We start from the raw sequence: 25309 nt of genomic DNA, 5'->3' as shown, positions 1-25309 counted from the left end.
AAAGATTTTTTTTAATTTATCATGAAAAACCTTAAAATTAAGAGAATCCAATCTATTGACTTTAATCTATTAATTTTCTCCCCCTCTGAATTGGACACACTTTTCGATTTTTGAAAACATTTGGGTTGAGCTTGCAGAACACAGATGTGCTATGGGAACATGGGTCGGTCACTATATAATTTCCCATTAAATAAACATCCGAACACTAACTTCACAACTACCAAGCGAAGGCAAGTGCCTGAAAAGTGTTGTATACATCACATAAAGACAGTTTCCTTATGTGAAAGATGGATACATAGCAATGTGTATCAGACTTTCAACTTCTAGAGACATCTCATTGCCAAATGATGACATTTACCACTAAGCTTCCTTTGTTCCCTGGAAAGATAGAAACCTATTTTACAATAGAAAGAGAGGTTCTTTGTTTATATATAGTCCCTAAAATTGCTTCTTGGTATTGGTAGATGGGTTATTCTTATTTTAAGGTTGCAGTTATTTTTTAACAACTTTATTGAGATATAAATTATATGCATACAATTTATCCATTTTAAGTGTATAATTCAGTGGCTTTTAGTATATTTAGAGTTGTACATCCATCACCATAATCAATTTTAGAACATTTTCATTACCCTAAAAAGAAACCCCAGATACTTTAGCTCTGATACCTTAATCATTCCATTCCCCAAGCTCTAGGCAAACACCAGTCTATTTTCATTTTCTTTATCTATAGATTTGTTTTCAGAACATTTCATATAAATAGACTTACACAATATATGGTTTTTTGTAATGGCTTCTTTCACTTAGCAGACTGTTTTCAAGATTCATCTATGCTGTCAAATGTATTAGTGTTTTGTTCCTTTTTATGGCCAACTGTATCCCATTGCATGGACATACCACAATTTATTTATCCATTCACTAGTTGATGCACATTTGTTCCTTTTTTTTTTTTTTTTTGTCTATGGTGAGCAATGCTGCTATCAACATTCATAGACATATGTTTTTATTTCTCTTGGGTATATACTCTGGAGTGGAATTGCTGAATTGTATGGTAATTATGCTTAACTTTTGAAGAACTGCCAGAATGTTTTACAAAGTGGCTATACTACATTCCCACCCGAAGTGTATGAGGGTTCTAATTTCTCCACATTCCTGCCAACACTTGTTTTTATCTGTCTTTTTGGTTATAGACATCTTAGCAGGTATGAAGTAGCATCTCATTGTGGTTTTAATTTGCATTTCCCCGATGGCCAATGATGTTGAGCATCTTTTCATGTGCTTATTGACCATTTGTATGTCTTCTTCAGAAAATGGTCTATTAAGATACTTTGCGCATTTTTAAATTGTGCTACCTTTTTGTTTCTGAGTTGTAATCGTTCTTTGTGTCGAAATTATACTTCTTAAAAGCTCTGGACACTAGATTGTATACAATGATGGCTGTGAGCTTGTCATAGATCCTAGTTATGGTCATTCTTGAGAAAGATTCTTTTCTATGTTCAGTACCTGCTACAAATAAATCTTAAGTTCTTGTTACAAGGTATAAAGTAAATAATAAAACAATGGTGAGAATGATTAGTTCTGTAATATCATAGTCTTTTGAAATATACTTCCCCTTCCCTCCCAAAAAGGAAATAGTTGAATAGCATTATCTATTTCAGTGGTACTTTACTACTAATACATTTTGTTTGTCTTAGGTGTAGGAGGACTTGCTTTTACCTGTAAGATTTGTATTTTAGCTAAAACTTTTGAAGTCATAAGACATGTAGCCTGGGTATTATCATTGTGTATTTTACATTTCAAAAATGGTAAAATTCAAATTTCAGGTATTTGTGTATACTAAAATAATGTAATCCTTTAAAATGTAGATATAATACATCAATTATAAATTTTTGTTACATTAAAATACAATGTGTTAATTTATTTACTTATAGTGAATAAGAGTAAATCTAATTTAAAAATAAGGCAGGTGACACAACAGTGTGCATGTACTTAACACTTCTGAACTGTACATTTAAAAATAATTAGGATGATAAATTTTATGTGTTTTTTACCACAATTAAATTTTTTTTTCAATAAGGTAGGTGTAACATTTTATTATTAACTCTTTTGAAAGGGGCATTCTAAGTGCTCTTTGCTTATCAATCTCCCCTTCACAGTTAGAGTTTTTACATGAAGTTTTCAAAGGCCACACCATACACGGCTGGAGCCAGATAGCTTTCTCCCTAATTTTACCTCTGGAAATGTGCAGAGCAAATACTTGGGTTGTCCAGAATGTTAGTTTTTGAGGGAGGCAATCAGAATATTTCTCTAAATTGAGACATTCCTCAGCTGCCCCTATGGTTGCGCCGAGGAGGTGGTTGGGGGTAGCAGAGGGGGAGAGACAGACCGAAGCAGGAGGACCTCTGAGTTATATGCTCAAGTTCCCCCCAAGGAATGCAGATGCGAAGACTGGAGCACAGATACAAATCTCACTGGTGTGGAGTAGATTTTATGAGCTGTTTCAATGGCCTGGTGCATCTCAGTTTACAGAATGATCCTACTGCTAAAAGTTCTGTTCAGGTCTTTTATAATACTGTTGAATCATATATTTATTATAAGTCTTTTTTGTTATGAGCTATAATTCCAGATCAGTTATTTTCAACTCAGGAAGAAAGTACATGTTTGTACTTTCCTTAGGTGTCTGCCCTTGGGTGATTGCAGGAAGAGCCCCTCAAGTTGTGTTCTTGTAGGACATTTCTTTTTTTCCAAAAGCACTAACTTGACCTCAAATTCAAATCTTGAACCCTCTGCGTCTTTGAAGGATGACTTCTACTGCCTTTTGACTACCGTTTAGAGCCAAAGTAACGCTTGCCAACTAACCATTCTCAGTAATTTGGAGGCTGCTTTATTCTGCTTCTGTCTCCTGTCTTGCATTCCTAGCAGTGAGTTTTACTTTAACTCGATGACCTAGTTTATTGTGGTACTGATTATTGCTTATTTTTATGCCTAAACATGGCTACAGCCCGAGCAACTGCTTGCATTGGTGTTGACATCCTCTTACAGACATATAAGTAAACTACAGGTTAATTACAAACCATTTCTTTGTGTTCGTTAAAGAACACTCCCCCTCCCCCAAAGACTCTTTGGTATAAGTTAAATTTGAGCCACTGAATGATCTTCAAAGAAACAAAACTATATTGTTAAGGGAAACTAAAAACGGTTGGGTCTTTTGAAGTTGATATCAAGGAGGGCAGCGTCGGTACCGCTGCCAGAGACAGGATGGATTCTTGTTCTGACCGAGGGAGCGCTGGAATTTTAAAGAACACTGATAAAGTATTACACGGACTATCCTTGATAATAAGGGCTGGCTTTTTTTTTTTTTTCACTAACAATTGGTTTCCTCTGTTTATTTTGCTGTTTCAGATTATCCTTTCTGTGTTGAAATCCACACAAGTATCATAACAGTAAAACCCTCAAAAAAGTAAACAAAATATCCTGAGATTTTTGGAAATCTAAATGTTAGACATTATTCGGTAATGTCAGCCCTCCCCACGTACACACACACACACACACACACACACACACACACACAGCCCCCACCCTGGGGTCGGATAAAACCGCACTTTGGTGTGCGGTGTTGGCTTTATCCTTTAGCCCTGTGCTTTGCTTGTGGTGGCTCAGGGCCAAAGAGTCCTCTCCACATGAAAGCTGCATGAAGGCAGACAGTGCATCTCCACTTTGATTAAGCTTTGTAGTCAAGCTCCTCAACAGGTGCCACACTGTCACCATGATGGTACAGTGCAGTGCAACTGTTTGTGCACGTTGACAATGACAATTTAACCTCCCTCCTGGGAAATGGGATTTGGATATTAGAAGGAAAACAATTTGCAGCATCATATTCGTGGTCTCTTTAAGGAGAAAATTCTGCTAAGTGGTTCACTCATGAGTCTTTGAAAACTACCTATTTCAATATTTCTATTTTAGGAGTGTTCACAAATAATACTCAATGGAGTATTTTTGAGGGGAAAAAAAAACAAATTCCTTACAATTTTGCAGGTACGAGTAATTCCTGCCTCTGTGGAGTACAAATAGTACTATGTGAGGGAAGCAGAGGCATGGGCAGGAATTTAAAAGTGCACTAGGTCCACTCCAGGGACATTGTGCTATTGGAATGTAATGTTAGGGGTAGAATTGGTCCCATGAGATGCTTCTCGTTGAAATCATCTCTGTCCACTAGTGCCACTAGCCAAAATGTATTTATTCTAATAAAACATAGGTGCCATATGACACCATATTTGTGAGCGTTGTAATGGATTTAGACTCTGCCACCTCATACTCACACATAAGAGATGCAGAGGATGCTTTATGATTCCGCATAACGAAGTTTTAGATTTCTGTTGGTTTTTCTTTAGTTACCTTATTGGAAATGTGCACTTCTTCTTTTGTAGTTTCAAGTAAGCGTCTAATTAGATCATTTTCCTCTTAAAATATTCTACAAGCCCTGTGAATACTCCAGAAACATTTGCTGTTAACCAGTTTCTATTTTCAGCTACATGCCAGTAATGCAACTTATCAAGAAGACTTGGATGAAATAATTTAATTATTTTCAATTTACAAAAGGCAAAATTAGCTGCCATGAATTTCTCTGGAGCAAAGCATACTTGTTCTTTCTAAATAAATATTTTCATTTTTGACATTTAATCAAGATATGCTCAAGTTCAAATGTATCTTTTGTTAGGTAGAATATTTCCTTATATTTCCCTTGGCACTTAGAATAATTCCAAACTTTGCCCGCAGAAAGAGAGAAGGAAAGAGATCAAATGTATTAAAGCAAATTTAATCAGTTTAACTTTGGCACATTCTCCTGTCAATCTACCCATCAGTCTGTTCACACCAAACAGTATTCTAAAAATTAAGATAGACTCAGTGATTCTTTCATGGAAAGATTTTTGTCAGCACCAGAAAAAAATTAGATTTTGGTCAAATTTTGACTGAAAAGCTATTTTCCTAACAAACATCTAGACTCCAGTCATTCATTTTACTTTATTTTTACAACTGAAATCCATTTCGAAGAAAAGGCAGCAGTCACAACAATGACCGTAATTTAAAAGAGAACAGTTTCTTTTATCACAGTTTACCATATTAACTTTGTGGCTTTTTTTGTTTCTTGTTTTAAACTTACCCCAACTTTTATGTGGAGGAGGCTTAAATGGGCTCTGATTGCTGTCAGTTTGTAGCGAACATTTTGGGGTCCTGTTATTTGGATCATCCATTGTTTTCTATAGCATTATAGAGTAGAGGTTAATGTAAGCTATTCTGCATTCCTATCTGATTGCTTGAAATTTTCTTTTAATTAAGATATTAATTAGCATTAAATTTACTATTTGGATTATATTTATCCTTTTTTTTTGAGGACCAAGCACATACATGCGCAAGAAATAGTGTTTTATCCTTCTGGACACCTTTCCATTATTAAGTTTTTAAAAATAATTGCTCTGTCTCAATGTTAAAAAGAAAATTTAAAAGATTTGTATGTTCAATTGTTTCATCTACCGGCAGAACTATGCCACTCTGATGAACAAATTTAAGTTTCAAAACTTTAACTTAGGAAATTTTCAAGGAAGTTTGCGATTTCTGCCAATAAACCTTTCTTGCTGATGACTAGTATAATTTGAAACATAATTCTTAAATTAACTCAAGCCTGCAAAATTTACCATTTTTGCTCCCATAATGAGTCGGATCCTTGGATAAGCTTCAGACACATTCTGTACCATTCCTGTCTCCTCCTCTGTGTAGTTCAAGAGTTTGGCTTTTACAAAATTCAATTGCCCTGGGAAGGTATTTAAAGCTTTGATGTGCTTCGTTCACAATCCCAATGCTCTTGTGAAATAAAACCCCTGGTATTCTTGTGGCACAGAGCTACTGATATCAACTTCTCCATATACACAGATAGTCGAAATCCACACTCAAAAAATGTAGCCTCATTAGGAGAGAGGCTTGAGCAGGTGACTTGAGGTATGACTTTAGGTATGAACAGGTGACCGGCCGTTACCTTTAGGCTTGAGCAGGTGACTTTAGGCATGAACAGATGACCGACCCTTAGAGATAGCAATTCTCTCTCTTTTTCCCTTTAACCACATACACTTTGAAAAGACTTAGGGGAGGAAAGTGTAGGATTTGATCTCTTGTGACTCTGCCCTAATGACCTGTGGTTCAAATGTTACTAAGATTTCAACAGAAGAAAAAAATATGAAAACAACAAAAACATTCAAAGGAAATAGTACAAGAATATATTTTTATACTACATAAAATAAACGATCCTAATTATACAGTTCAGTTGTTATATTCTTTATGTATGTTTAATTGTAAAAGTCACAAGTTCATCCTAACCGAATGAATTTATCTTACTGAATGGATAAAAGATTCTCTGAGAACTTCATTATGTCTATCACAAAAATGGACAATTGGCTTAGATTCCTATTTTTAGATTTCCCAAAATCACAGAATCCTATCTTCTGTTAGTTGACAAGATCAAGATTGAAAAGTGACATAAAAAGCAGTTCTAGCTTTTTTTCTAGCTCATTATTTGCCTGTTAAAAAGAAAGATGTTTCTCTTTCAGGAAATTTTTTCCAACAGATTTGTTCTAAAACAATTCCTGACTGTGTTGAAAAGATAAGGTATAGTTCATTTTGAGAAAATACCCTTAAAGAAAAAGTCTAGATCAATAGTTCTCAAAATTTTTCCAGTCCCAACATACCTGAGTGATAAAAATCACTCTTCTTAGTAATCAATAGTAGTTAATGTAATCTCTTCTTTTTGTTTTTATTGATGTGGGGAGAATAAAAAGAGCTATATAAACTTATATGGTTTCAAAGGACTCTAAAATTTTTTCTGATACCCTGATACTAATTTACCCCACTCCTCTAGCCTTGAGGAAGATGTGCCTTCCCAATTGAGAATAATTGCTCATTTTCCAAAAATAATGAATTATAAAATGCTCCACCATGGATTACTCTAGTGTATTTAAAATTTGACTCGAACTTTTAGGAACATTGATTTCACTTTCAGATCACTTTCAGGAATAAATTAATTGCTGGGCAAATATGAAAATTGAGTTTGAGAATCACAATCTACCTTCCTGTTTTTACCTGGGGCCTCCAACTCTTAGTGTAGAGGCAGGTGGAGAAACTGGAGTAAATACTGAATGAACTCGTCCACTCTTTCTACCCTGACCTCTCCTAACAGGATGAACGCAAAAGCCTTCTCTCCTCAATTCAGGATAGGGGCTTTCTATGTCATAATGGAAAGGCTGGTTTCTGTTGGAGTTGTTTATGTCTAAAAAGATACAGATTCCTTTCCCTAAACGTAACCATAATCTCCATTATCACTTGTTTAAAAATTAACTGCTTCTTAAGATCATTAAGTCAGTTTTCAAAAATCCTCTTTTCTTTTTCTCCCTCTCTTTTTAGTTTGTTGGCTTGAATTAAGCCACATTTATATGTTGAATTTTTTTACAAATCCGTTGTCTCTTAAAGTACATGCTCCCTCCCTTGAGAGTGCTTGTTTTCTCAACCCCCCTCCCCCCACCTTTCCTTTTGTGATTTCTTTTCCACGATCTGGATCCAGATTTTGCCGATTACATCTCCTAAGTGTTAACATCTTTGTCTGTCCCTCAGACCATGGCTTTTCAGTGCAGACATTCACAGATAGATACAAGCACAAGAAATATGTAGCTTACAAGAGTCTTTGAGGAGCCTTAGTAACTAACCCGTAGGTTTTCAGAGCTGGAAAAATGTGGTTGGCCAAAGAATACTGAGTTAGGCAGGGCCACCTTTTGGCAGTGCGTTGTTACTTTTTTAGACTCGCAAGAATTCTTTTGTTTCACAAGGGGAAAGAACACAGGATGAGTCCCCAGATGTATGCATAACTGGAATTATCTGCAAAATATGCTCTAAGGTGTAGTCAAGGCTTCATCATGGTAAACCAGCCTCCCTGCCTCTAAAGAACCCACTAGTCTCTTTCGATTTACTAAAACTTCACAGAGCTGGTTCATTATTACGAAGAAGATGAGTGCATGTAAAATAAATGTATTCCTGGTGAAAGAACGTAAATGTGGAGGAGAGTTCAGGTATTTTAGAATTAGAAAGGAAGAGGAGGAAGACTATTGAAAAGTTATTTTTATGAAATCAAAGGAAATGTAGACACTAGAGGCTAAGCCAGAAACTTAACCCCCTACTCTGACTCCTCCCCATCCCAGGCTTGTTTATTCTTACTCCTTAACTCCGACTTCTGACTTCGGCCACTGCCTCCTCCCTAGCACAGACGGCACCATCTCAATCCAATTCTACACCAACAGCTCCCAACAGCTGCCTTCCTCTATACCCCACAGGGATTTGCCCTTTTCTGACCTTACTTGTTCACATGGAGACGGTATGATCTTCCTAAGACTCAACTCTGGGCTTGTCCCCCACATTGCTTTTGGAATGAAGGTCGTATTTCCAATCACGTCTTGTGTGGCTTCTGCTTCTCTCTCCATCTCATATCTCAGTGCTTCCCCCTCCTGTCCGCCTGGGCTCTGTGCTCCAGCCTCTTCACCTGAAACCCTTTCTTAGCCTCAGGTCTTACCTTGGATGTCCCTTCTTCCAGAAAACCTTTTCTGCCCAGGGTAGTGTAATTAGGTGGCCCCACTGTCATTCTCCACCTCCTACAGCTAACTGTAAATTTCTTAAAAGCAAGAGACCATTTCGTTAGGCATTCCAGCGCCAGAGGCTGACAACAATCATTTTTTTAGACCCCAGAGAGTCTTCAGTTATTTTAGAAAGTGTCATGAAGGTCTTCAATTCCATGTAAAAAAAAGTATTATACTCTGCATAACATTTTTCCAAGAGGTTAACATAGCAAGGAAAAAGAGTCAAATTTCCAAGGTGACCCAGCTCCTCCTGAAACTTACATTGCTTCTGCTTCCTTGAGCAATATCAGACCAGAAAAACCAACATCTGGACTCTTGACTTAGAGAAATATTGCACCCTGCTGCCGATTTATGTGATTGGCTTATTTTTTTCTTTCTTTTTTAAACAGGCAAAGAGAGCTTTGCCATGCTTTTCCTGGAAAGATTCACTGATTCAGTCTTTCCGTTAATATTTGGTGGAGTGCCTACTTAAAGCCATGGCATGCAATACTGCCCTAGGACATGTGTGCTATTTAAAACAGTGAGCATTACATGCGAGTTTTCTGATTGCCAGCTAGTTCTCTTCCCTGATAGGCATTTCCGGATATGAGGAAAGATTTATTTTGGCACCTCCCAGCTCCAACTGGTATGTGTGTGTGCGCGCACACGTGCTCTCTCTCTCTCTCTCTCTCTCTCTCTCTCTCTCTCTCTCTCTCTCACTCACACTCCATACTTTCTCCTTCAGTGCGTAAGATTGTCTGTCTTCAAAGTTTCGAAATTGAGTTTACACCACAGCAGAGTAACAGGCTCTTGGTAACTTTCAAGGAGAGAAAGGGCATCTTTCCCTCCCCTGGAACTGAGTACAACAGCTTAAAAATAGAACAATGCGTGTTTGGTATTTTCTTTTCGTCCTCTGCATCAATAACAGGTATACAGTTACAGAAACAAAGAGCTAGATTCACGCCCTCTGTTTGCCTCAGGAGAATTCCCAGAGTTACCCATGGAGCAAGAACTGGGCCTAAAATGTTTAGTAAAAGGAAAGTAACCCAATATCGCTATGTGTTAGTAACACTGCCTTATCACATGGCTTTATTATTCGCCTCCTGTAGCAACTCTAGGATGTAAACACACAGTGGAAGAAAATTTCACCGAGAATGATTCCTAGGCACGAGAAAACAAAAATACATTTAAAATCTCTAAAAGTTGAATTAGAGAAACTGACACAACTATTGTAAATTTCAGGTTTTGAAATGGTGAGGGTAAGGGAACTGAAAATTTAAATTCTTCTACCGAGAGCTAGCTTGCTTCTTCAGTGCATTTTCTAAAACATATTTCTTAAATTGTAACATGACCTCTTAGAAGCATTGCCCTCACATGTGCTTTGTGATTCAATTCCTTTCCCACTTTTTGGCATATCCATGATCAGTAACGGTGTTATTTAATTCATATAAACTTGCAGTGTGAAAGCGGCATCCCCAGCTAGCACACTTCTCGGCAGCTGCTTGTAATTCCTACACATTCCCTCCCTGAGGAAATGGTTCCTCATAAATTTGAATGGATGTTAGGTATTTGGCAGCATTGTGAGGGGTAGTAGTTTTCAAACTTGAGGTTATTTCATGTCTCATAATTAAAATTTCAACAGCCTTTATGCCCTCAATATATTCCAGTGCTCACATAAATACCTAACCTCTGACTCCACATTCACCACTCACGAGTTCTCCTAACCTATTTATTGGTTCTGATGCCATCGCTACTAAATCTTTGGCTCTCAGAGTCTAATCTGATAAATATGCACAGGCAGATCTGATTTGGCACGAAAATCGACTTCTTTCTAAAAGTACTTTTCCAGTTGTCCCAAACAGTGAAGTCGCTTGTTGCCAGAACTCGAGCTTTTAAGTTATCACAGTCCCTCAAGTGCCCTTCTCCAAGGCCCCTCTGTTCTTCTCCCCTACATGCATCCCTCCTTTCTCAGCCCCGGGAATGTGGCTCACCCAAAACTGCTGTGCCTGTGGAGTGCTGTGCTCCCCAGCAGGCTCAGCAATGAGAGCAAACACTATCCACAGCATTGGGCCTGGCGTACAATACATGCTCAGTAAATGTATCTCAAATAAGCCAAGGATGATCAGCTAAGAAAAAGGAAAATGTTCATGTTGTTTTCTTATTAATCAGCTTTAACCTCAGAGACAGAATCCACTTCTGAGGGGTTCTCACGCCCCTCCAGGGGCTGTGAGGGAGATACAGCACACCGTTTGTGCGTACAGAAAGTTCACAGTGAGTTGGATAAGCCAGTGGAAATGTTCTCATGCTTCGGAACGCTCAGCGGCAGGTGAAGAGGTGTGTTTGTGTGTTTTGCAAACTGCTTCCCTGTAAATGGTTATCCCGTTTACCTCACTTCCTTACACAGTTTATCTCCCTACTTGAAATATTTTACATCTCTACTCATTTGAGAGTTATTCCACAAGCATTCCTGCGGCATTTCCATGTGCCGTGGCCTCCGAAGGACTCAATACAATTCTCAAGGGGCACGGACTGCCCTACTTCCTCTATTTTCCTTGTCAAAACTTACACAGCTCTGTGCTTTCACTGGAAATGTAGTAAATAGTCCTGACAGCATGTGCCATATGTTTTCATGCTTCATTCCCTCCCTTGTCCTCACTGCATTTGTGATCTGAGTCATGCGCAGCAGTCATTGTCCAGCTGAGGTTATTAATTCATTCAGTATTGAGCTCTCCAGTCAGCTGTGGTAGGTGCCGAAGAAGGAAGTCACAGAGCTGTTACACATGGACTCTGGGCCTTGGATCTCCATACGAGACGTTTACATCTGAAAAGTCGAAGAGGGGCCAGCTGAGTAGTGCAGAGCATATGCTCAAAGAAGAGGAGCCTCACCCTGGCTGCATTTGCTTGTGCTAATCGCTGTCTGAGTCTTAAGAGCACAAACTTTGGAGCTACCAGATTCATTTCTGGACCAGTCCCAGCACTGACTAGCGGGGAGTTGCTTTGGTGTTCAAGGGTCATTTATGGAGTGGAAATGACCATAGTAATAATAATAGAGATATTTGAATTCCATGCCACATGGGGGACCCCAAGGCAAGCACGGTTGAAATCATGGCTGCCAGCGTGCTTTATGTGAACCGTTGGCACTGAACTAATGTTAGTGATTACTGCCACCCTTAGATGCTGCTTCAGGACTGTAAACATCAAGTTCAGAGGCCCTTTTGGCTTCTTTGCTAGAGAGTATCAGTTGTGAGGCCCTTCCTTGCTTGTGCATCTAGGGTGTGCCTAGAGAGTACCTCTTCCTCAGTCTGGGCCGCAGACATCCGATGGTGTTCTCTGCGACCACGCCTTGGCTTTGTCACTAATTGGTAGCCAGTTTCAGAGCTGGTGCTGCTTGTTACTTCACCTCCTTTCAGCTGACCAGCTGCTTCCTAAGTCGTGCTCTCTGCAGCTTGCTGATGGCTCTGAACAAGAAAACTGCTTGGGGATGACCTCGAGTAAACAACTGAAGTTACCGTATTTTTCTATGTTAGAATAAAATACTCACTTGCCAAGAAAGCTCATGGCCTTCCAAGATTGGGAACACTTCATTCGTTATAAACGTAACCAGTTTCAAGTTGGTGTGCTAGAGCAAACTTGGAAACTGCTTCGCAGAGCCCATGCTGAAGCTTTCACCGTGTCCGAGCCTCGCCACTAACTAGTGGTGTCGTTTCCACATCATCGAACCCCTCGGTTTCTTGGCCTTGTTCTCCAAACCTGGAGGTCCTCAGCCAGGACAAAACCCTAGTTTTAGCCATTTCATTTTGGCTTTTTGATAACAGACTTGGTTTCTAGGGGCGTTCGCAGATTCCCTGTGGGATCATGTTCTTAAAATCAAGTTTCCATAGCATTCGGATGTGTGCAAATTAGAGACAGTGCTGCATAATTTACTTAGCCTGAGACAGCTTGGCGCATGGTAACTCCTCAGTAAGTAACTGAACATATATGAGAATATTGATATTGCCGTTCAGATCCTGTTCTCTCTCTTCCATCTTAAAGTAGTAAAAATGATCATTTTGGTCGCAGATTTATTCTTTGATTGGTCGGTAGCTTTTTTTTTTTTTTTTTTTTTACCTGCATAGTAATGGCTGGTATCGTCGGGCATCGAACACACATGCTTGTTATTCCTTCTGCAACGTCAGTACTATTATCTCCGTTTTACAGGGTCTCCCTGCTAGTAAGTGGCTGAGCCTGGATTCAAACGTAGATCTATTTGTAACTAAAGCCCCCTCTCTGTAACGCCATGTACCGTCTAATATGGCGCGGCCTCTAGATTTGTACTGGATCCATTTATAATGCTAAAGTGCATCTTTCACCTTAATTTATGCCGGTGATAATGTCTATTACTCTGCACGAGCTAAATGTTTTCCCCCATTTTCTCATAGTTGTGCACTTATGTCATGTGTGGTTGAACATTTGTTTATTTGGTGAGAGTATGACTTGTCTATGAAACAAAAGAACTCCTTGAGGGTAGGAACTACTGTTTGTACATTTGCACCCCAGCACTAGTGCAGTGATGAGCTCTTGTTATAGTAGATGTTACATAAATAACCTATTGGTATGTGGGTCGAGTACGGTTGCTTAATTATTCTTATCTGCTAAATTTACAGACTTTGTCATTCATCATTCATTCAACAAATACCTATTGAGTCTACTGTGATAGCCACAGGGCATATAGAAATAAATACAGATATATATATATACACGCACACACATATATGTGTGTGTATGTGTATGTGTGTATATATATGTATATACATATACATATATATATAATTGAAGAACTATAACCTGCAAAATCACAAGCTGATACATTATTGTGGAAGTAGTACAGATGAATTAAAAGCATATACTTTTAAACAATGGACTTTTTAATGATCAATGGAGCACATCCAGAATTTTTTACCAACAAAGTATATAATAAACTTTTCTGAAGCTTGAAATAATTATTGTTATTTTTTTTATTTGAATAACTTACGTTTGTATTAATCCTTGATGGAGTTACACCTTTACCCAAATAATATTGTATTCCCATTTAGTAAAGATACTTATCAGCATAGATTCTTCTAGACTTATACTATTGATTCTTTTAGGAAAAGAAAGTTACTTCCTAAAGTTACAAAGTCAAGCTTACTGTATTCTCACAAAACATCTTGTAATAGTTCCATATACTACAAGGAATCTCTTTATATTTTAAAAATACTCACTTCCTATAATAACATTTGGCTGTAGAATTCCTGATACGATTTGTTTTGATTATACTGAAAATGTTTGAATTGTCTGTAATACTTCTGACAATAAAATAGGACCTAATAAAACAGTGAAGTATATTTTCAACTGGCTGAACATATGGACCTAAAGAGTGTTTAAGGCTCCATGTCAGCCTGGGAAGATAACTGGTAAAGTACCTTGGTGTACTTTTTAAAAACCCTGTCCTGTTCCATATTTATATCAACAAGCTAAAAACCTAGAAGACACCTGCATTGTGTTTTTGGATGACATAAGCCTCCCCAAATGGCCTCTATCACATATGCCTAGGATCACAATTCAAAATGACTTCAATAGGCTGCAATCCTGGATGCAAACCAGATTAAGCAAGATTAAGTTGATCAGGGAATAAGTGTACATTTCTGCTTTTAGACTCACAAGGCAATTGCACAATTGTAGGATGGGCAGCGCCTGAGCTTAACAGCATTCATATGACTAAAAGCTTAATATGAACCAACAGTAGGATGTGTGGTTAAAAAAGAATGAATATAGTCACTTGCTTCCTCAGTTGAATTTTTAATAATTCACTGTACTCTCCACTGGTCACATTGCATCGGAAGTAATTTGTTTAGTTCCAGTCAAACTCAGGAGCGACTTTGACAAAGCAGAGTAGCTGCTAAGAGGGTGTTGTATCCAATCCAAGATACATTTACTTAACTCCTGTTTGAGGCTAACTGGTGGGAGGAAGAAAGATAAGAAGAGAGACTGCCAGACTCTAGCATCAAGGAGTTGAACATTTAAATAGAGAGCTCAACAGGTACATACTTGACTGTAAAATAAAGCAGACTATGAAGCCAAGAAGCACAAAGAAAGTGCTACAGTAACTCAGGAACTGGACTAGTAGTAGGATTTCCACAGGAAATGAGGATGAGGGCAGAGGAAGCCTTAAAAGCAAAGATGCAGAAACAGGAAAACTCAAGGCATGTCTAGGGAACCTTGAGGAGTCTAGACTGCCTGGAAGGATAGGGTAGGCCTTCTTAGGAGATGAAGCTAAGAAAAGAAGACGTGGACCGGAGCATGAGGCACTGACTGGTAGGCAGTGGAATGACAGTTCGCTTAGCATCTGGAAACAATGACACATGAGGATCAGTTGGAGAAATGATGTGTATTTAGTCTGGAGAAAAGAAGACCAAGGTCTTCCCAAGAAATGTAGACCAGACTTGCTCTGTGTTAGTCCCAACCTTAGAGGTTGTTTGGGAGGATTAAATGACATAAAGCGTTTAGCATGTGCCTGGCGGCAAAGGATCTAATTTTACTTACTGAGTTCCTATATTTTACAGTGGTGCTCCAAGGAACCTTCAGATCTAAAAATATCTTTAGAAAAAACAAAAACATCAATATAACATGGCTAATTTACATGTGTCAGATATTGTTTTAAGCCATTACACATTGAACTCATTTCATCCTCAGAACAACCCTAGGAAGTACATACTATTATTATCCCTCATTGACTGAGACACTGAGAAGTTACATGTCTTGACCAGCCACAAGCTAATAAGTGAGGTAGCCAGGATTCTAACCAAGCAAACTCTGGGGTTTATTATAACCATTTCCTTCCAATTTCGAATTCAGGAAACAAATTTTCCTGCTTTTCCCCCCAATTTCATTCCAAATACTCTGCTAGATAATTTTATGTGTTTTATTTGTTTAGGGCTATTTCACAGTAATATATTCTTAAGTCCTACTTATTATATTGAATACATGAGAGCCCTAATGATCATGCCTGTGGCCAGAGCATTGAGTAGATCCTTAATGAAAGCTGAATGATGCATGAATAAGTGAAAAAATTTTAATTATAGAAGCAGTTAATACAGTCACTTTTAAAAGCAAGTTACCCTTAATATAACTTTACTACTTTACCACTTTTTTCCATTATTTCTGTTGGAGCAGTCATGGCCATTTGAATCATTCATTTGATGTCAGTGTTTTGCACCTACCTTTCCTTCGCCTTGTTTATAAACTTTTTATCCCATATTCCTTTTTAGCAACAATGTCTGTAGTCCATTCCCCCTCTCTCTCTTTCTATTCTTTCTCCCTCTATTAGTGTTACTAGATTCTACTCAAATGCACCCATAAATGAGTTATGGGTTTTTTTTTTTTCCAGACACTAGTGACTGCATCATTACCCACCCTATCCATAAATTCCAAGTTAAAGAATAATTTTACTAATCCAATCCATGCAACAACAGTCTCAAATCAACCAAATGCTATTTCCACATTCTTTCTTTGACACCCTCCTTGATCCTTGAAGTCTATTTAGGATAAGTGAAGTTCGACATAATGGGCCGCCCACAATTTTCTTTAAAGAATTTTCGAGAATCCCTAAATATTCTCTAGAAAAAAAAAAAAAACATCAAAATATGAAACTGAGACTCACATAGGAACTGTGTGCATAAATGTCACGAAACTAAAGTAGAATATGCAGAAACAACTCCTTTCTGTAGAAGGAAAAAGCTAAGAAGAAAAATCGTTGCACCATTGCTAGTGAAATGTATCAGGAATAATTCAATTCTATTGTCCCTCTTTTTCCTGGGGACAAAAATGCAGCTTTTCCTGTTCCAATGAAAGAATGTTCTCTTACTACAAGTAAGGCAGAGGTGAGGGAAGCCAACCAATTCTAGAGTTTACCACAGACTTTTCCACTCTATGAGGTGATACTGTTTTATTGTTTGGGTCAGGTAGCTGGGAGCATAATCTCCCACTCTGTGGGTGTGACTATTCCTTTATAGATTAGATAAGAACCATTGATGAACTTTTAAATGCTGAGAAAACCAATCAGAACTAAAAGGGGGTGTGTTGGCCACATCTCAAGAAATATGCTGACTGAGATAAAAGTACCTATTGAACTTTTTCTCCATCCTATACTTCCCTGCTCATTAGTCTTTCTCTTTCTTTTTTTCTCCTCCTGTCTGTCATTCTCTCAACTCTCTTATTTCTATAATCTTCTCTTCCTCTTCTTGTCAACTCTGTTTCTATCCTCAAAGACTTAATTTTGCGCACTCTCTTAACTGGCCAAAATGTGGACTTGAATTTTTAAAAATTTATTCTTTTACACAGCATATAAGATTCTGCATTCTGGATTTAACTTGGAAAATAGCTGCAGTGAATACATTTCTCTATTGTTTTTTATATAAGAAATATATCTTTTAAAAAATATCTTAGTTGCAATTAAGCAACAAACTTAACCTTGGTCCATTTCAGAGTTGTCAGTTTGGGTTATGGTTCCAGAATCTTTTGATGACAAGGAAGGTAGGGGTAGGGAATAGTGGGTCACCCAGTGTGCATAGCTCCTTTGACCCCAGGAATCTCTGCAGCTTCCCAGCCTCATTTCAAGGTCCGGAGTCACAGTCCTGCTTCAATTCTTCTTCTGGAAATGAGGGCGAGGTCACACTGGTTTTTAATATCCGTATGTTGATTTCAGTTTCTACGAGGCTTTCAATTCCTTTTCAGCTGTGAAGGACAGGCCTGCCATGGGAAGAAAGGGTGCCCTCTTGAGTCTTCCCTGCTCTGTAGTCAACTTGAGGCTTCTTTTGATTAACTTCAGACAAGTCTGGCCCAGTCATGGAATTTGGTCCCATTCAGGATTTCGCCAGCTAGGAAACGTGCAGTCTTGATTGTCATCTTCCTAAGAAATTATCTCAGGACCCAGAACATAAAAGTCTTTTCCATAGCAAGTAACACAGTCCAAACTAAAGAGGGCTGTTATAGCCATTGCAAACTACCCATCCAGTGGTTGGTTGTAAATTATGATTCTTTAGGGGCAAAGGGCAAAGGGGGTTGGAGCTCTGGCCCTCAAAGAACTTCTCAATAAATCAAAGCAATTTACTGCTCTCTGCACACTTCCTACTCTGAGCGAAGTCACCTACTTTCCCCATTTGCGTCATTGCTCCTGGTGGGTGTTAGTTGATGGCCCAAAGCATGTTAGTGTGTCTTCCCATACGACGGAGGTTTCTTTTCAAAGCCAGGATACAGGTATAACCAAGAGTTGGTCTGATCAGCCCTTTGCCCCCACTTCCCAATCCATACTTTTAGCTGTTATTGTCTCTGGGCCTGGGTTTCTAAATCTTGGCGAAAGGACAGTGATTCCTTTGTGCTCGCTGTTACAATGAGGTAACCAAAGAAAGGGTCTTGGTCTGAGGCTGTCAGCTGTTACTAATCACTACTCCCCAGCTCATCATGGGTCCCACTCGCCTCTCCCTCTCACTCTGCTGAGCACACATAAAGAAGATGAATTACTCCCTGGTTCCTCTTCAAAAACGCATATTGTGCGGCGCATTCCAATACTGTGAGCGAAGGATGGGCTAATGCGAAGGGTAAATGGGTATCTAAATCACCACTCTGTGGGCCTCGCGCCTGCAGCTGTGGGCTTGTGAGATGTGAATTTTGGAGCTGGCGCTTCTGAGCGTTTCCTGAGACCTTGCTGAGAGGGAGAGGAAGTCCCTGCGGTGGGGTCTCTGGCAGACCACGTAACTGGAATGACTGCAGGCCTGTGTTAGCCTGTGATGAGGTCTGTTGGATGGTTAAGACTGGTACAGAGAAAAGCAAGGCTTGACCACTTAGAAGCCCTTGCCAGCTGGTCACCCAGGAGAAGCAGTCTCCGCCCCAGAGGTTAAGGAGAAGGGCACCGGAAGCTCCTTGTTATTAGAGGCACCAGCAGCTGAAGGGGGCTCCAGTTTCCTCTCACTGCTTTTTTGTATGAAAGTGTATTTTCAAGGAGGACTATAGCCAGGAAAAAAGGATCGTCTGCTTAGTCCTACCAGGCTGAAGAAAAAAGGTGATTTATGAGACTTTTTCTGACGCTAATACTGTTATCTGCTCCACTGATATTTTTATTTAATCTTCTTTCAAAAGAGAAAGTTTCCTTTTCACCTATCTGTCCACAATTCATTTTACTAGCAAACACTAGAACTCAAAGGCAGACTTTTGTTGACGAGTTTTAAGGGTTGATTTAAAAAATCAATTTGCCCGACAAATTATATGCCATCACAAGCAGTAAATTGGTAAGGAAGCTTCCTCCTCATTCTCATGCACTATAATCTCATAAAACTAAGTAGTGTTATAGGCGAATGAAATGTCAAGTTCTGTGATATTATGGACAGTCATAATAGGAAGGCAATTTTGGCCAGGGTAAAAACCAATGTGAAAATACTTGTGATTTAATTGACTGTAAATTCCACAAAATCACCCTCATCTCTCTATGGAGATGGTCTAACTCCCTTCACTAAGACAACTCCCTTCACTAAGACATACTGATTACAGTAAAAGCCATCTTAGCTCAAAATTCCAGGAAGCAAACTTTTTCTAAAAACGTTTCCCTCATTACAGTGTCCGTAGAACTTCTGTTCAAATGGTTGACCAGATACCAGAGATCGGCACCTTCATTTCCTCGGTCTCCACTAGCAAGAGGTAGTTTTAGGATGTGGAGGGTAGCCCAAGGTCACAGGAAGTGAAGATGATAGGAAGAGAAGACCATAGCTCATGGTTCCTTTTTAAAGCCTCTACTGTTAACTTTTTTTTTTTTTTGCCAGAACCTGCAAATAAAATATAAATATATTTTACGCTGTGATCTGGTCAACACACATATATCACACACATACATATACACACACAGCTGAAAAAAGTTTCAAAAATGATACTTACCTTTACCATAGATGATTCATGCTAATATTTTCTATTCTATTCTCTTTTATTAATGGATAAAAATACTAGTCATGACCCACTAAACTGATTTCATAATCGATACCATAAACACTTGGTAGACCCCACCCTTCTCTTCCATTCCCTTCTCCGCATTTACCTTTTCATTTATTCGCTCATTCTTCTATCATATGGACAGATAGGACTATAGCAATTTCTTATATTGTCTCATCTGCAAAAGCGACTCATTTTAGCAAAAATAAGAGGACATAATATAGGAGTGGGAGAGAGAGAAGGCAGGGAAAGAGGGAAGGGTCCTCCTGGTGGTGGGAGCAGAGGTATGCCAGCCTCCCGCCCTCCTGACCCGACAGGAGATGCCTGCTGTGAATGACTTCCCAGCTCTGCAAGCGAAGCTTCAGGTGGTGCTGGGTCACTCTTTCTCTGCAAAGTCTGTCTCTCATTCTTCAAGATAGAATGAATCTCACTATTTTGGATCGATTGGGGGAAAAGCAATAAAAATTGGTGAGTCAGAATTTCAGAATATTTTAAACAAAAGCAACTTTAGAACTTGTAATTTATACAGCAAACTAATCTATATGTTTAAAAAATGGGGGTATGGCCTCTACCCATCATAACGACAATAACAGTGGTATAAATGACTCACTATTCAGCAAATATTTTTTGGTTGACTTCCTATGCAGGCACTGTTCTAGGCACTGAGGCTGTGTCAATGAGGAAAACAGATGCTTCTGCTCTCTTGGCACTCATTCTAGCGAATAGAAAGGGACACGTAATGATCATAACCAGCGTTTATCAAACAGGGCCTACTCTGTGCAGATTCTGTACATACGTTTTCTCTAAGCTTGCAACGTAGGTATTATTAGCTTTTTGTCTAGATGTAATGGAGGCTTAGAGAGGTCAAATAACAGTGAGCAGCTTCTTTACTATTTATCTGCTTAATCAATAATAGCAGCTAACATTTGTTAAATGTTTGTTATGTGCCAAGCATTATGCTAAGTACTTTCCATACAGAAGTCACTTAATGTCAATAAAAACTCTGTAAGGGGACTATCATTAATCCCATCTACAGATGAGGAAACTGAGGCTTATGGAGGTCATATGGCACCAGAGCCAGAAGCACAATCCAAGTATTCTAACCCCAGAGCCTGAATTCTTGATGACTGTGTCATTATTGTTTTTTTTAAATGTGCTACCCAAAATGCTTGAAGTTGGCCTTAAGTAGTTTGAAATATTCTCTTTTAGATTAAGTTCGGATACTATAACCTACTTACTAATTGTGACTCAAAATTGTGATACAATCATTTATAATCAACAATTTCTAATCTAACTTTTAAAAGTTTGCCTTCTGTGCCAAAACTCACAAAACCATAGAACTTTACTTTTTTTAATATACTCCTAGTCTATAGAGGCCAGAAAAGGATATTTTAGCAAAAAAAGAGAGAGAGAGAGGGAGAGAGAGAGAAGAAAAAAGAAAGAAAAGAGAAAAAAGAAAGAAAAGAGAAAAGAAAAGAAAAGAAAAGAAAAGAAAAGAAAAGAAAAGAAAAAAGAAAAAAAAGAAGTTATAGACAGAGATTCAAAGTGATTCGTGTAGTGCTCAGTCCCAACCCCTTGCTGCCTTCCCTCTGAGTGTTCTCCCTTCTGAGGGTCCCAGTGTGCCCTTGCTCCGGTAGTGGGCAGCTGCTTTAGGACATAAGAGCCCATTTTTCAATTGGTAAATATGAAGTATATTGTATTTTTAGAGTTTAACTTTCTTTAAAAAAAAAAATCACCTGATATTCAGATGAATACAGTACTTGTTAGAGCTCATCCTTGATTTCTTTGTAAGTTTGCTCATCTCGAAATTCTAGGAGGGTTGAAAACAGGTGGCTCTCGTTAGATAAGAGTTTGGGAAGCCCATTGCGGAGAAGGAGCACATACAAAATAAAATAGAAATCGAAACAGAACAATATTCTTGAATCAGCAACTGCCATCCTCCCTTTTCTGTTCTTTCTGGGCCCAGCCCAGTGGCCCTAGAAGAATAATGAAACACCATAAGGATGAGAAGAAAGATAATTCATAACAGACGACTTCTTTAGATTTCATGTTTCAAAACCAAAGACAGGAAGTATGGAGGTAAGTATACTGAGACACATTAATGTATAAGACGTAAGTTTTTAGCAGATGAGAAAATGAAATCTATGCAAGTAATAGAGCCTTGGGAACTTGACATTGTTTGTATGTTATTCTTTAATACTTGGCTGAATACATATTTCAATTATCCAAGAAGCTATACTGAATATTATACCAAAAGAAACCTAATTTAAATATAGACATACAGAATTCTACATGTATATTTATTAAACACCCCTTCCCTAACTCCCAAAAACCATGAATTTGGTGTATATTTGTTATATACCAAAAAACTGATTACCAAAAGACTGTCTTTATAAATAAAGAAGTAAATGCATATTTACCTATTTGCATCAAGGGACTCTCTTCCTTTCCTGTCTTTTCAAAGTGACTGCTACCTAAAATACCCAGGTATTTGAAACAAAGTCTTAATCTTTTACATTCTGGAAAACATCTTATTTGATCTCGTGTAGAAGCTTAGTTCATTGTGAACATGTAAAAGGTTTGCAGAAATGATTGATTGATTGATTGATTGCTTTCTTGACGACTGATTATTGCTGGGTTGATTCTAAGAAAGGAAAATAAGACTTACACATCCATAGCCAGCAAGTATTCATGTCTATTAGAACATGCTTTGGACTACTTTTCTAGGAATGGTGAGGAATTTGATCTGATTGATCAGTTCTCTAGCTATGACCAGTATTCACCCTTTCCCTTAGGGTGGGGAATGCTGAGGAGCATGTCAGAAGTTCGCGATAGTTAGCTACTCCATGTTTTCCTCCAGCCTGCTGGCTCATCTCAACATCGAACTCAAATGCAAGAAAGATGCAGAAAGCTAGCATGGGTAACAAGAAGTCTTCTAGACTTCTGGCTTGTCCATAAGAAAAGAAGTGTATTAGAAAGGGCACTCCTTCGAGAGGATGGGTTCAAATCCTGCCACTGCCATTTACTAGCGGTGCAGCACTGGACAAGTTAAACTTTATTTCTCTGGCCTCTTGTATTTTCACCTTTAAAATGATATCAAATATATACAACGTACAGTTGTCATAAAATTAGAATGAATATGTGCTATTAATTAGAGGTAGGATTGAGTGAATGAACTAGCACAAAAATCAACTCAAAATATACAAAACATGTAAACATACAAATATGTCATTGTAATTGAAAGGCGGACAATCACAGTACTTGTAGCAATGTGCAACGTGTCAGGGATTTCCCAGAGTAACCTCCTTTATCATGTTTTCATGATAAAGGTATCAGGGTGCCTTAAATGGGACTGGTTTAGCTAAGCCCAGATCAAATGAACAAAAACAGACTAGTCAAGATCATTATCTTTTCTACTTGCTCTGGAACGTATTTCTCAAATATGTATTTATATGAATGCATAGTTGTTGTAGCACACACACCCCCTGCAAATACCTACATACCCCAGTGATCTCCTATCTCCCCCTGGCCCCAGTGCCCTTTTTGCCCAGATATTTTCTAGTGACAAGGCTCAATGCAAACTTTTCCTTTCCCAAGCATTTAGGGCACTCCCTGCAAAAGTCCCCTTTCCTACAAAGTGATTTTGTACTCTACCCTGGCCCCCACATACTCTGACATTTGTGTGTAGTCTCTGCTGTAGAGCTTTGTCTTGAATTTGGTAAGGCTGGGAAAAGGAGATGGTCACAGTTTGTGGAAGGGAGAGGACACCCTGCTCATTTGGGATTTTGTCTTCCAGAGCTCTTTCTACATTTTCCTGGTTCCACTAATATCAAGGCCATTCTCTTTCAGGCCTGGCACGTGACAGATTCTTCACCTTTGTCCTGCTGTTGCCCTGATGACAGTGTATGCTCTGCTAGTTTTATAAGCTTGTCTAAGAGAAAAGGGGATTAATTAGAACTAGAAGGAGGGAGGAGGAGGATCCTGGAATACTGGGACAGAGGTGGACAAGCAGCCCTATATGGGACACCAGACCCCTTGGAGGGAAAAAACCTACATGGAGGATTGGTTAATGAAGATACTCCATATACACACACCCCTTCAGCTATTTTGGAATTAGAAAATACAAAGAAAATACTTCATAATGGTTTTCATTTTAAAAATTAAACAAAACACCTGTAAACTTTGTTTCCTAGGTTTGATTGCCCTATAGCTGTGGATTCTGGGATAACTCCCCCCATTCCTCTCCCCTTGGGGAAGGAAAGCAAAGTCCCCTCCTTTGTTTGCCACTTTGGTTCCAGTGCTCTGCCTTGACCACTTAGTGCTATCGGTTGGCAATAGTGGACAGGAGCATCAGAGAAGAGTTGACATGAGAATGGACCAGCACTGCAGAATAGAAGGCAAAAGGGAAAGAAAAAATCTCTGAGGAAGAAAATACCCCTGCCTGGTACCCCCCAGCAGAGATTCCCAACCTACTGGGCCCGTACAACTCACCAGCTGAAGAATTGCAGTCTTCAGGGGTGACAAGCTCCAGCAATGAAGGGAAAGAGAGTGAGCCCCTTCTGAAAGAAATTATTTCAAGCACAGGAAAGCCGACATATTTTCAAGATGTGATTCAGACCTGAAAATGAAAATAGGGGATGGGACACTCTGAAAACAGATTAGCTTATTCTTAACGTCGGTGAAGTGTTGAAGTGGCGCCATCCCAGTAAATGGATACTTAAACCTGGGTTTTAAGAAACCCAGGGCAAGGGTAAAAGCAGCCAAATTATTGCATCAAAGGCAAAGTTGGCCTCCCCATTTATGGGAGCTGCAATTGGTTTTCTCAGGGGCAGAAAGTACACTAAATTTAGTCACACAAGATCTGGGTTCAAGTTCCCATTGCATTTGACTTGGTGTTCACTAAGGCCTTAGAGAGTTACCTAATTGTTTTTTAATCTGCCTTATAGGTCGTACTTAAAAATAAGAACATATCAGATACTAAGTAAGTGCTTATTATGAAAATTATAAATGATGTGATTCAAATATAAGTGAAATTATAAATCGAAGGTCATGGCTTCGATTCTCAAATAAGCTTATTACCACTGTATTAAGATTTTTGGGCAAAGCCAGCCAGTTATTTGACACTCATGGACACTATTTTTTCAATATGTTACCTTACTCTGAATGTGTTGGTATGAACAGGGTCAATACTTAAATGCTAAACCACTATTAGAATCTGATACTCATCATTGAAATACAATAAACTCTTTAATATATTTATAGAAGCACAATTTCAAATAGTAAAAAAAAAAAATAGTCCATTAACCAAAATTGGATTATACTATAACTGGATTTTACTGTTTTAGTATGATGGGGAAGGAGAAAGAAGGAAGAAAAGTTAGGAGATAGCTAATGAACCAGAAAAGTCCATGTTATTATAATCTTATCTTTTAAGAGTTTGGTGTCATTTCTGTTTTTTTCTCCAGCCTAAGAAGCATTGAGATATGTTCTATTTGCTAGATTTTTAGGAAAATCTTAAAAGGCAAGCCTTCTTTCCTACCTAGGATAATAGCTTGCCTGAGGTAAACTTTGAAAATGTCCTAAAAATGAGAAGAATGGTGTAACGAAATGAGGTACTCCAGGCTTGTGAGACCAGGTGGAGGAAGGCAGGGTACAGAAATGAGAAAAACCCC

The 25309-nt window shown here is 38.6% G+C and overlaps 1 protein-coding gene across 2 annotated transcripts in view; it reads left to right on the top strand.

The window, feature by feature from the left end:
* Positions 1-25309, top strand: part of SLC1A3 (solute carrier family 1 member 3) — a 94690-nt gene that overhangs the window by 53073 nt on the left and 16308 nt on the right. The gene's annotated exons all lie outside the window — the stretch shown is intronic.

Source organism: Rousettus aegyptiacus, unplaced genomic scaffold (assembly GCF_014176215.1).
Source record: "Rousettus aegyptiacus isolate mRouAeg1 unplaced genomic scaffold, mRouAeg1.p scaffold_m13_p_8, whole genome shotgun sequence".
NCBI lineage: Eukaryota > Metazoa > Chordata > Mammalia > Chiroptera > Pteropodidae > Rousettus > Rousettus aegyptiacus.
This window is presented reverse-complemented; position numbering and strand designations above follow the sequence as displayed.